Source organism: Nycticebus coucang, chromosome 17 (genome assembly GCF_027406575.1).
Source record: "Nycticebus coucang isolate mNycCou1 chromosome 17, mNycCou1.pri, whole genome shotgun sequence".
In the NCBI taxonomy this organism is placed as follows: Eukaryota; Metazoa; Chordata; class Mammalia; order Primates; family Lorisidae; genus Nycticebus; species Nycticebus coucang.
The window spans coordinates 21845645-21858496 of record NC_069796.1 but is presented as its reverse complement, the minus strand read 5'-3'; the positions used below and the strand labels follow the sequence as shown (position 1 = coordinate 21858496).

The following is a 12852-nucleotide window of genomic DNA, read 5'->3' as shown; positions in this document are numbered from 1 at the left end:
CCAGAGGCTGGGGGAGCTACGGGGAACGTGGAAGGGGAGGTGCTGTTGAATGAGGATGAAGTATCTGTTCGGGATGATGAAAATGTTTGATATTATAGATGGTGGAAATGGTTGCACAACATAGTGAATAGACTTACTGCCACCAAACTGTACACTTAAAAATGGTTTAGATGGGGCGGCGCCGGTCCCATATGCCGGAGGTGGCGGGTTCAAACCCAGCCCCGGCCAAAAAAAAAAAAAAAAAATGGTTTAGATGGTAAATGTTGTTTTCGATATATTTTACCACAATTAAATTTTTTTTCCTTTTAAAATAAATATTTATTTCATTATTTATTTTATTTATTTTTTTATTGTTGGGGATTCATTGAGGGTACAAGAAACCAGGTTACACTGATTGCATTTGTTAGGTAAAGTCCCTCTTATAATCGTGTCTTCACAATTTAAAATTTTTAAATAAAAGTTCACTTCAAACTTTGCCTCAAATCTGCCTACCCCGTGTTCTCATGCTGAAAGTTTTCTGCATAAGGATCATTTTTCAAGTCATTCCTGACAATGCTATTCTGTCATTTCTTCATTGTAGGAATGGATCAAAGATGCCTTATTATATGTTTATAGCACCTGTTAACAAAATCTGAAATTAATGAAAATCAATAGCTCCCTTTAAGTCCTGAGTTCTAACGGTAAATTGGAGGATCCTTGAAATTTAGAATTGTACTGCTTTCATGTTTTATAAAAGTAAGGTTTTGTTATCCTAATGACAATAAAAACAAAACGAAAAGTCATTTTTTAGTTTTTTTTAATTTAGCGTGTAGTCCAGATCATAGATGTAAGATTGGAGAGAGAATTATTTGTTTACTCATTGATGACTCATTCCCTAAATTTGGCTCAGTATGTTTTTGTTGGTGGTGGGTAGCTTTACTGATGGACTCTTATTAATGTGGTTTTTGTGGAAGTGTTAAAGTCTGTTGAGTAATTTCTAACTGTGACTAGAAAATTTAAATCCACATTTAATATTTGCATTTTGGCAATTGTAGCACAGCCCTTGGATTGTAGACTTTTTCTGAAAACAAGTACTTTTTCTGCCACCTGTTTCGACAGCACAATCCTGCTTCTTTGTGGCCTGAGGCCCTCTGCTTCCATGACGGGGGAGGCAGATGTAATTCATCTATCTTGGTGTAGATGGACAAACAGAGGCAGAACCACTTAACTATCTAAAATTTTCATTGAAACCCAAACAACTAGATTGCGCACCAATTTTGTTATTTAATCTCTGTTTGGCATCAAATTAGAATCTGCTGTTATGAGGACTGTAACTGTTAAAAGTCTGCGATATACTTAAATCTCATTTTATTAGCTTCTCTGGGGGTTGTCTTAGTGTTTTCATTATAAATGTTTTTACAGATGTAGGCTCTTCAGATATGAAGTTGCTGACCTGGAGGCTCAGAAGTTTAGCTTTCAAACTGAAGGGGGGTGGAAATCTGTTTAGAAAGATTAATTTATAGATAAATAATTTACTGACTCTGATACGTTAATGTACTGTAATCCCTAGAGGCTTTTAAAGATGTAGTCATCATATTCTTAAGGTTTCTAAGAATGTTAAACCTGTCATTCATAATAGAAACTAAAAGAGGGTCCATTTATAATTTCTTCTTGGAAACACTTCATCTGCAAATTCATAGACAAATATTTTTTCTTTTCCAAATAATTTATCCAGTAATTGGACAGCACAGCTTTTTTTGATTAACATGTTAAATAGTATAAAGCATGCAAATACACAGGGTGAGTGCTGAATTTCCCCCAATAGTTTAGATTAAAACTTGACTAGAGCAGACAAAATATTACTGCAAAATCCTGTTTTTCACGTAATTACAAATTTTGATGAATGTCAACCCCATAGCAAAAGGGCCTATGCTTAGTAAATTGCAATATAGTACTCAGTTTTTCAGCAAATTCTCATGTTAGTGAACACACTGAGCAGGATTAAAAGCAAAGCACTGTTTTCATTTCTACAATCTCTTTCTAGAATTTTCAACATCGACCAAGATTTAGTTACTAAAATTCCAAACTGTTCTCTTAAGAGAAATTCTGAATCTTAAGCAAGACTATTACCGCATTACTTGAATTCAGTTCAGATTGTGAGCAAAACGGGATGCCCTGATGACGGTATATCCCATCACAAATTTGAGGCATTAATATTCAGCACATATCTAGAGTCACCCTATTTTGGTTAGAGGAGATAGTACAGTGGACTGTCTGGCGTGTTCATGTTGCCTTGAGGAAGGAAATTTCAATTTGTGATTTAGCTTCATTGTTGGCAGATGAGATTAATGGGCTTCTCTTGGTTTCTGGCAGAAGTTTATTTAGGTAACTAACTAAAATTTGTAAAATTTGCACAAGGAAAATAAAGGTACCAAGTAGGAAATAGCTGTGTAAACAATTTTCAGAAGTAATTTAGCCCACAGACTTTTTAAATTTTGCCAATGAAAATTGTATTTGCAAATCCACATTTAGCCTACCATCTTTTCCTCTATTATCAGTCCTCACTTCTTTTTCATCTCTTTATCAATGTCTGGTATCTTACCAGGAGCAAAGGACAGCCAAAATTTGTCTTAAAAAGATTCTTTAGAAAACTTTTGGACAGAGAGAGACAAAGAGAAAGAGACAGAAAAAGAGGGACAGACAGACAGAGAAAGAGTTGGTAGTGCAGTTTTCCTCTGGTCTTTTCTTTCTAGGGTCTGTGAAGTTGTCTTGTCACTTGAACCTTGTCATTATTGGAGCTATCTGAGCAGTACGAATATGCAGGAGAAGCAATTGTGAACCTAGCATGTTTGGGCAGGACTCTGATGTTTGAAATTTGCAGCAGGCCTTTTTAATGTTACTTACAACGTATATACATACGAAGCATAATTCCCAGGGGTGTGTTCTAAAACATGAAAACAATAATCTGCCTATTTTACTGATCAAATAATTTGAGGATTCATCCTTCAACCAAAATGTAGATATTTGCCTACCATAGAGAAGTGCTTTAACATAAAATTTTACGTAGTTAGGTATCTATAAGGTATTACTATTATTTTTCTTATTATGGTATCCTGGAGAAAGATTTACAGATTTGTATTGTTAATAAATTGTGAGAGTGTCATTGGGCCTCCAATCCCTTCATGTAACCAACAGCAAAGAATAATCTACCTGTCTGCATTCTCCTCCTCCTCATTTTTGTCTGCACTCATTGTTCTCCCTTTCCAGTGACAGCTTCAGCAGTCAGGACACAGAGTATGCAGAACAGTGTCCAATCACAGCATTATTATTCAAAGCTCTAATGATCCCCTTTCTGGCGGTGATGACCTCCACATGGGAACACGCCCCCTCCTTCATCCCTCGTCAGAAGAGAAGGGGAAACAAGAAGAAGCGCCAGGCGCAGACTGCCAGTTCCTACTTCATGGATGTGAAATGCCCAGGACAGCCCTAGATCCCCACGTGTCGAGCCATGCACAAGTGGTAGTGTGTGTGCTTGTTCCTCCACTGGCCTCTGCCAGCCTACAGAAGGGTGTTCCTTCAGAAGGAAGCAGCACAGAAGTGTCCTGCTTGAATCACTGGGACACTCTCCCAATAAATACATTTTTTAATGTCAAAAGAGACTTTTGAAATTTGGTGCTAAAAGTGTTACAAACCTGTTCGAACCAGAGGAGCAGTTCGTCACAAATTACATCATATGAGCTGCTAGTCATACTAAAACTTTAGGGGTAAGCATAAGGAGACTAAAATAGCCCAACCTACTTCATAGGGCCTGTTCTCTAAGAAAGTTGGCTAGCAAAGGATGAGTGAGTAGCTATAGGCAAACTTAGTTGGAATCTAAGGTAGCCTTCAAATCTTTAGGGTCCAATGTATTTTATAGACCATGGCAATAGCCATTTTTGGGTACAAGTGATGCTGTGGTCTAAATGCTTGTATCTCCCTCAGAATAGTATGCTGAAACCTAATCACCAATGTAATATTAGGAAGTGGGACCTTTGGGCAGTAATTAAATCATAAAGGTGGGGTCCTCATGAATGGGAGTAGTGCCCTTATAAAAGAGGAGCCCGAGAACTGCGTTCTCTCTTCCACTGTGTGAGGACACAGTTAGTAGGCACCAGCTATGAGGCTCAGTGTCCCTCCCCAGACACAGAATCTCTTAGCACCTTGATCTTCTATTTTTTTTATTTTTTATTGTTAAATCATAGCTGTGTACATTAGTTCAATCAAGGGATACCATGTGCTGGTTTCATATTACACTCTTTCCAACCTAACCTCCCTCTTCCCTTCCCCTTTCTTGGCCCTTTCCTCATAGTCTTGTGCTACAGTTGGGTTATAGCCTTCATGTGAAAGCTATAATTTAGCTTCACAGTAGGGCTGAGTACATTGGATACTTTTTCTTCCATTCCTGAGATACTTTGCTAAGAAGAATATGTTCCAGCTCCATCCATGTAAACATGAAAGACGTAAAATCCATCTTTCTTTAAAGCTGCATAATATTCCATGGTATACATATACCCCAATTTGCTAGTCCATTTGTGGGTCAATGGGCACTTGGGCTTCTTCCATGACTTAGCAATTATGAATTGGGCTGCAATAAACATTCTGGTACAGATGTCTTTGTTATATTGTGGTTTTTGGTCTTCTGGGTATAAACTTAGTAAAGGAATTATAGGATCAAATGGCAGGTCTATTTTTAGGTCTCTAAGTATTCTCCAAACATCCTTCCAGAAGGAACGTATTAGTGTGCATTCCCACCAGCAGTGTACAAGTGTGCCCTTTTCTCCACATCCACGCCAACATCTCTGGTTTTGGGATTTTGTTATGTGGGCTACTCTTACTGGAGTTAGGTGATATCTCAAAGTAGTTTTGATTTGCATTTCTCTGATGATTAAGGATGATGAGCTTTTTTTCATGTGTTTGAAGATCATGCATCTGTCTTCTTTAGAGAAGTTTCTCTTCAAGTCCCTTGCCCACCCTGAAATGGGATCACGTGTTCTTTTCTTGCTAATACATTTGAGTTCTCTGTGGATTCTGGTTGTTAGACCTTTATCGGAGGTATAACCTGCAAATATTTTCTCCCATTCTGAGGGATGTCTGCTTGCTTTACTTACTATGTTCTTGGCTGTGCAGAAGCTTTTTAGTTTGATCAGGTCCAGGTAATGTATTTTTGATACTGCTTTAATTGCCTGGAGAGTCCTCCTCATAAAATATTCACCCAGGCTGATTCCTTCAAGAGTTTTCCCTGCACTTTCTTCAAGTATTTTTATAGTTTCATGTCTTAAGTTTAAATCTTTTATCCAGGGAGAGTCTGTCTTAGTTAATGGTGAAAGGTATGGGTCCAGTTTCAATCTTCTACAAATTGCCAGCCTGTTCACCCAGCACCATTTGTTAAATAGGGAATCTTTTCCCCACTGAATGTTTTTAATTGGCTTGTCAAAGATCAAATAATGGTAAGTAGCTAGATTCATCTCTTGGTTCTCTATTCTGTTCCAGACATCAACTTCTCTGTTTTTGTGCCAATACCATGCTGTTTTGATCACTATCGATTTACAATACAGTCTGAGGTCTGGTAGCATGATTCCTCCTGCTGTGTTTTTATTGCTGAGTAATGTTTTGGCTATTCGAGGTTTTTTCAGATTCCATATAAAATGAAGTATTATTTTTTCAAGATTTTTAAAATATGACAATGGAGCTTTAATAGGAATCACATTAAAATTATATATTGCTTTGGTTAATATGGGCATTTTAACAATGTCGATTCTTTCCAGCCATGAGCATGGTATGTTTTTCCATTTGCTAATATCTTCAGCTATTTCTTTTCTTAGAGTTTCATAGTTCTCTTTGTATAGATATTTCACGTCCTTTGTTAGGAATTCTCCCAAATATTTCATCTTCTTTGGAACTACTGTGAAAGGAATAGAGTCCTTGACTGTTTGTTAGGCTTGGTTATTGTTGGTATATATAAAGGCTACAGATTTATGGGTCTTTATTTTGTAGCCTGAGACATTGCTGTATTCCTTGATCACTTCTAAAAGTTTTGTAGTAGAATCCCTAGTGTTTTCCAGATATACAATCATATCATCTGCAAAGAGTGAAAGTTTGATCTCTTCTGACCCGATGTGGATATCCTTGATGGCCTTTTCTTCCCTAATTGCAATGGCTAAAACTTCCATTACAATGTTAAAGAGCAATGGAGACAATGGGCAACCTTGCCTGGTTCCTGATGTAAGTGGAAATGATTTCAATTTAACTCCATTCAATATGATATTGGCTGTGGGTTTGCTGTAGATGGCCTCTATTAGTTTAAGAAATGTCCTTTCTATACCAATTTTCTTAAGTTTCTGATCATGAAGGGATGCTGAATATTATCAAAAGCTTTTTCTGCATCCATTGAAAGAATCATATGGTCCTTATTTTTTAGTTTGTTTATGTGCTGAATTACATTTATAGATTTACGTGTATTGAACCAGCCTTGAGACCCTGGGATAAATCCCACTTGGTCGTGGTGTATAATTTTTTTGATGTGTTGTTGGATTCTGTTCGTTAGGATCTTATTGAGTATTTTAGCATCAATATTCATTAGTGATATTGGTCTATAGTTTTCTTTTCTTGTTGGGTCTTTCCCTGGTATGGGGATCAAGGTGATGTTTGTGTCGTAGAATGTGTTGGGTAATATTCCTTCTTTTTCTATAGTTTGGAAGAGGTTTAGTAATATAGGTACTAGTTCTTCTTTAAAGGTTTCATAGAATTCTGACGTAAAGCCATCTGGTCCTGGGCTTTTCTTTTTAGGGAGATTTTGTATATTTGATGCTATTTCAGAACTTGATATAGGCCTGTTCAACATTTCCACTTCATTCTGGCTAAGTCTTGGTAGGTGGCATACTTCCAGGTATTGGTCGATTTCTTTCAGATTTTCATATTTCTGAGAGTAGAGTTTCTTGTAGTATTTGTTAAGGATTTTTTGAGGGGTCTGTTGTTATTTCAGCATTACCATTTCTGATTGATGAAATTAGAGATTTTACTCCTTTTTTCCTGGTTAGGTTGGCCAAAGGTTTATCTATTTTATTGATCTTTTCAAAAAACCAGCTTTTGGATTCATTGATCTGTTGTATAATTCTTTTGTTTTCAATTTCATTTAATTCTGCTCTGATTTTGGTTATTTCTTTTCTTCTGCTGGGTTTGAGGTTGGAGTGTTCTTCCTTCTCCAGTTGTATGAGATGCCCCATTAAGTTATTAACTTCCTCTCTTTCTGTTTTCTTGAGGAAGGCTTGCAGTGCTATAAATTTCCCTCTTAGGACTGCCTTTGCAGTACCCCAGAGGTTCTGGTAATTTGTGTCTCAATTGGTGTTTTGTTCCAAGAATTTGGTGATTTCCTTCTTAATCTTGTCTATAACCCATCTATCCTTCAGCATAAGGTTATTTAGCTTGCATGTTTTTGTATAGGTATGCAGTTCCTGTTGTTATTGAGTTCAACTTTTATTCCCTGATGGTCTGAGAAGATGCAAGGAATAATTTTTATTTTTTAAAATTTGCTGAGGTTAGATTTGTGGCCTAGGATGTGGTCAATTTTGAAGTATGTTCCGTGGGCTGATGAGAAGAATTGTATTCAGTTTTGTTGGGATGAAATGTTCTGTTGATGTCTGTTAAGTCCAGATGTTGAATGGTTAAGTTTAAATCTAACATTTCTTTGCTTAGCTTCTTTTTGGAGGATCTATCCAGCACTGCTAAAGGGGTGTTAAAATCTCCAACTACTATGGAACTGGAGGAAATCAAGTTGCTCATGTCTGTTAGAGTTTCTCTTATAAATTGAGATGCATTCTGGTTGGGTGCATAAATATTAATAATTGAAATCTCATCATATTGAGTATTAGCTTCAACAAATATGAAGTATCCATCCTTATCCTTCCTTATTTCGGTTGGTTTAAAGCCTATTGCATCTGCAAATAGGATCGCAATGCCTGCTTTTTTCTGCTTTCCATTTGCCTGGAGTATAGATGACCATCCCTTCACCTTGAGTCTGTGTTTGTCTTTTAATGTAAGATGCGATTCTTGTATGTAGCAGATATCTGGCTTGAGTTTTTGTATCCAATCAGCCAACCTCTAAAGAGGACAATTTAAACCATTCACATTAATTGAGAATATTGATAAAACTTTCAAGAGTCCAGTGGACATTTTTAATCCTTTTGCAACTGTGGAAGTTGGAATTTGATCAAAATTTTCTGGGTGGGTTTACTTTTGTGGTGGAGGATTATTCTGGTCTTTATGGAGGATAGGTCTGAGAATATCCTGGAGAGCTGGTTTAGTTATGGCAAACTTCTTCAACATGTGAATGTCATTGAAGTATTTCATTTCTTTGTCATAAATGAAACTCAGTTTAGCTGGATACAGGATCCTGGGTTGAAAGTCTGTTTGTTTTAGGAGATTAAAAGTCAATGACCGGGCAGCACCTGTGGCTCAAAGGAGTGAGGCACTGGCCCCATATGCCAGAGGTGGCGGGTTCAAACCTGGCCCCGGCCAAAAACTGCAAAAAAAAAAAAAAAAAAAAGTCAATGACCATCCTCTTCTAGCTTGAAAGGTTTCAGCAGAGAGATCTGCAGTTATTCTAATATTCTTGCCCTTGTAGGTGATGGTTTTCTTTCGTCTGGCTGCTTTTAGAATTTTCCTTCATATTAACTTTAGTGAAATTGATTATGATGTGTCTGGGGGATGTCTTATTTGGGTTGAATCATGCTGGAGTTCTGACACTGTCTGCTAACTGAATTTCAGAATCTCTTGGCATGTCTGGAAATTTCTCCTTCATAATCTCATGGAGAAGAGACTCTGTGCCTTGTGAAGCCACTTCATTGCTTCCGGGGATCCCTATAAGATGAATATTGGTTTTCTTCAAATTATCCCAGAGCTCTCTGAAAGTGTGATCTGCTTTTGCCCTCCATTTCTCTTCATCCTTGAGAGTTTGGGAGCGTTCGAAAGCTTTGTCTTCAAGGTCAGAAATCCTTTCTTCCGCTTGTTCCATTCTGTTACTGAGGGATTCTACTGTGTTTCTCAGATCTTTGAGGGCTGAAACTTCTTGTCCCAATGTGTCAAAATCTTTTGTCATTTGGTCTTTGAATTTGTTGAATTCTTGAGATATCTTTTGGGTTACTGCTCAGAATTCTAATTCGATCTTATTTGTTATCCAGATTCTGAATTCAATTTCTGACATCTCAGCTATTTGTTTGTGCATGGGATCTTGTGCTGTGTCTGCCCCATTGATCCTTGGGGCAGTTGATCTACTCTGATTATTCATATTGCCAGAGTTTTTCTGTTGATTTTGCCTCATGATTCTTTTTCACCATTGCCTCTGGCCATCCTCAGAGTTAGGGAGGTGTCTCTCCAAGATGAGACCCCAGCAGGATCACTCTGTTGTTGGTGGATCTTTGTAGGGAGTGACCCTGTGTAGTTCCTCTGGGGCTGCCCCACCCAGGGAGTTCTGGTTGTGGAAGCAGCTCCAGAGTGTGACACACTCAGATCCAGCAACAGGGCAGGACGTGGTGCCCACGGTTTCGGGAGTGCCTGGTGCCCAGTGACTTTGGCACAGAGAGCCCAAGGCTCCAGCAGTCTCTGGCCAGGAGAAAGGCTCTGCACAGAGGTAGGGAGCGCTCCGGAGGGCATGTGGCTACCAGAGTCCCTGGCCAGACAAGCGGGCCGGTGTGGAGGCAGGGAGGGTACAGGAGGAAGGATGCAGGGTTCTGCAGCTCCCGCAGTTCCTGGTCAGGGCACGCAGAGGCCTGCGGGCACAGGTCATGGTTCGGGGTTACAGCGCAGCTCTTATGGAGGTCTGGGCAGCACCAAGCCCAGGAGTTTGAGGTTGCTATGAGCTGTGACACCATGACACTGTACCCTGGGTAACCCAAGGCTCCAGTGTGCCAAAACTGGTCTCACTCTGCCCCTGAGGATTAAGGCTGTAAGCAGCTCAGTCCCCGCCTTTAGGGCGCTCAGTCACTAGGTTACTAGCTCCTGCCCAATTCTTGCTCTGGGACCCTGAGGGCAGAGCTTGCTAGGGCAGTTCTCTCACAATGGCTTCCTGTGGCCCACAGGTGAACACTATTAGCTCTGTCCAGCTCAGCAGCTCAATCTCGGGCCCTAGACAATGCCCAGAGTTCTCCTCACTCCTGCTCAAGCTCTCCCCATGGCAGTTCAACTGAGTGCCAAGTCCAAAAACACTGAAACAGTTCACAGGTAAGGCCATTCCAGTTGGCAGCCTCACTGCTGCTTGTACTTACAGCTGCTGGCGGGATTAGGTTGATCGAACACACGCAACCACTTGCCACTTTTCCACTGTTTTTGTCCTCCTCTTGGGGTCCAGAAGTCCCTTGCTGACTCCCTGTATCCTCAAAGGGATGATTATAGGCAGATCCCACCAGTCAGAGATACCTGGAGTCTTATCTCCCCAGACTCACCATGCCCAGTTGCAGGGAAGCTGTTACTCGGCTGCCATCTTGCTCCACCTCCCTTCGTTTTCTTTTTTTAAAGACAGAGTCTCAAGCTACAGTGTAGTGGCATCATCACAGCTCACTACAACCTCAAACTCCTAGGCTCAAGTGATTCTTCTGCCTCAGCCTCCTGCACCATGCCTGGTTAATTTTTCTATTTTTTTGTAGGGGGGGTGTCTTATTCTTGCTCAGGCTGGTCTTGAATTGGTCAGCACCTTGATCTTGAACTTCATAGCCTCTAGAACTATGCAAAATAAATTTCTATTGTTTATGAGCTACTCAGCCTCTGGTATTTTGCTGTAACAGTTGCAACAGACTAAGACAAGTGATATTAGTAGCCAGGAGAGAAGTCATCACTTGACAAAACACAGTATCTGTTCCTGATAACTCCTGGCAAGCTAAGAATAGATGGGAACTTCCTCAACCTGATAAAGAGCATCCATGAAAAAAACCTATAGCTGATGTCCCACTTAGTGGTGAAAGAGATAGTGCTTTCACCAACAATCAGGGTAAAAGCAAGAACGTCTGCTCTCACATATTCAGTAGTGTATTAGAAGTTCGTAAACATTGTAATACGACAGAAAAAGAAATTAAGGGCCGCATCTCTGCAAGAATGCAGACCATTCTCAGCAATCAGACTGTCGACATTCCAGAAAACATCAACATCACTCTGAAGGGACACCCAGTTATTGTGAAGGGTCCCAGAGGTACTTCAACCACATCAATGTGGAACTCAGTCTCCTTGGAAAGAAAAAAAAGAAGAGGCTACAGATTGACAAATAGTGGGGAAATAGAAAGGAACTGGCTACTGTTTGCAATATATGTAGTCACATACAGAACATGATCAAGGGAGTTACACTGGGCTTCCGTTACAAGATGAGGTTTGTGTATGCTAACTTCCCCATCAATGTTGTTATCCAGGAGAATGGGTCTTTTGTTCAAATAAGAAACTTCTTGGGTGAAAAATATACTGCTGGGTTCGGATGGGGGCAGGCGTTGCCTGTTCAGTATCTCAAACCCAGAAAGATGAGTTAATCTTTGAAGGAAACGACATTGAGCTTGTTTCAAATTCAGCTGCTTTGATTCAGCGAGCCACAACAGTTAAAAAAAAGGATATCAGAAAATTTGGGGATGGTATTTATGTCTCTAGGGAAAAGGAATAGTTTAGCAGCCTGATGAATAAGATCTAAGAGTAAGAATGGCCACATCACAAAGTCTCAAAGCTGCAGATGCTGGAGTGGATGTAGAGAGAAAGAAACACTTTTACATTGCTAGTGGGACTGCAAACTAATACAACCTTTTTGGAAGAAGTATGGAGAATCCTCAAAGAACTCAAATTAGACCTCCCATTTAACCTGCAATCTCATTACTAGGCAGCTACCCAGAAGAAAAAAAATCATTTTATCATAAGTATATTTGTAGTAGACTATTTATCACAGCTCAATTTACAATCACCAAAATGTGAAAACAACCTAAGGATTGTATTAACAAGCTGTGGTATATGTATACCATGTAATACTATTCAGCTCTTTAAAAAGATGGAGACTTTACATCTTTTGTATTAACCTGGATTGAGTTGGAACACATTCTTCTAAGTAAAGCATCACAAGAATGGAGAAGCAAGAATCCAATGTACTCAATTCTAATATGAAGACAGTAGATAATCTAATACAAGGTGGGGGTAGGAGAATGAGAGAGAGGAGAAGAGAAAGGGGTATGGGGGTCACATGCATGGCATACCTCTTGGGGGCAGGACACAATTATAAGAGGGACTTTACCTAACAAATGTAATCAGTACAATCTAATTCTTTGTATCCTCAATAAATCCCAAACAATAAAGAATTTAAAAAAAAAAAGAAAAGAAAAAGAAATTAAAGGCATTTAGATTATAAAGGTAAGAGTAAAACTACCTTTGCTCACAAATGACATGATTATAGAAAAATCTGATGATCAGAAAATCTACTAGAAATAATAAACAAATTTAGCAAGCTTGTAGAAAACAAGATCAATATAGAAAATAAAAAATCACTTGTATTTCTATTACTAACAACAAACAATCCCAATACCAGAAAATTATATAATATTTAACAATAAATATGACAAAAATGTGCAAAATTTGTGCACTTAAAATTATGAAACATTGCTGGGAGAAATTAAAACCTAAATAACTAGAGAGACATATTATGCTCCTATGTCAGGAAAGTTAATTTGTTAAGGTGTCACTTTCCCCCAAATTGATCTAAAGATTCAACGTAATCGCCATGAAAAAAATCCCAGCATCCTTTTTTGTAGAAGTTGGAAAACTGACTCTAAAATTTACACTGAACTGCAAAGCATCTGGATACTAAGACAACTTGCGGAAAGA

At 38.9% G+C, this 12852-nt stretch overlaps 1 pseudogene; it reads left to right on the top strand.

Moving 5' to 3' along the window:
• Positions 1–11100: 11100 nt before the first annotated feature.
• LOC128569061 (60S ribosomal protein L9-like) lies at positions 11101–11670 on the top strand (annotated as a pseudogene).
• The last annotated feature ends 1182 nt before the right edge of the window (positions 11671–12852 follow it).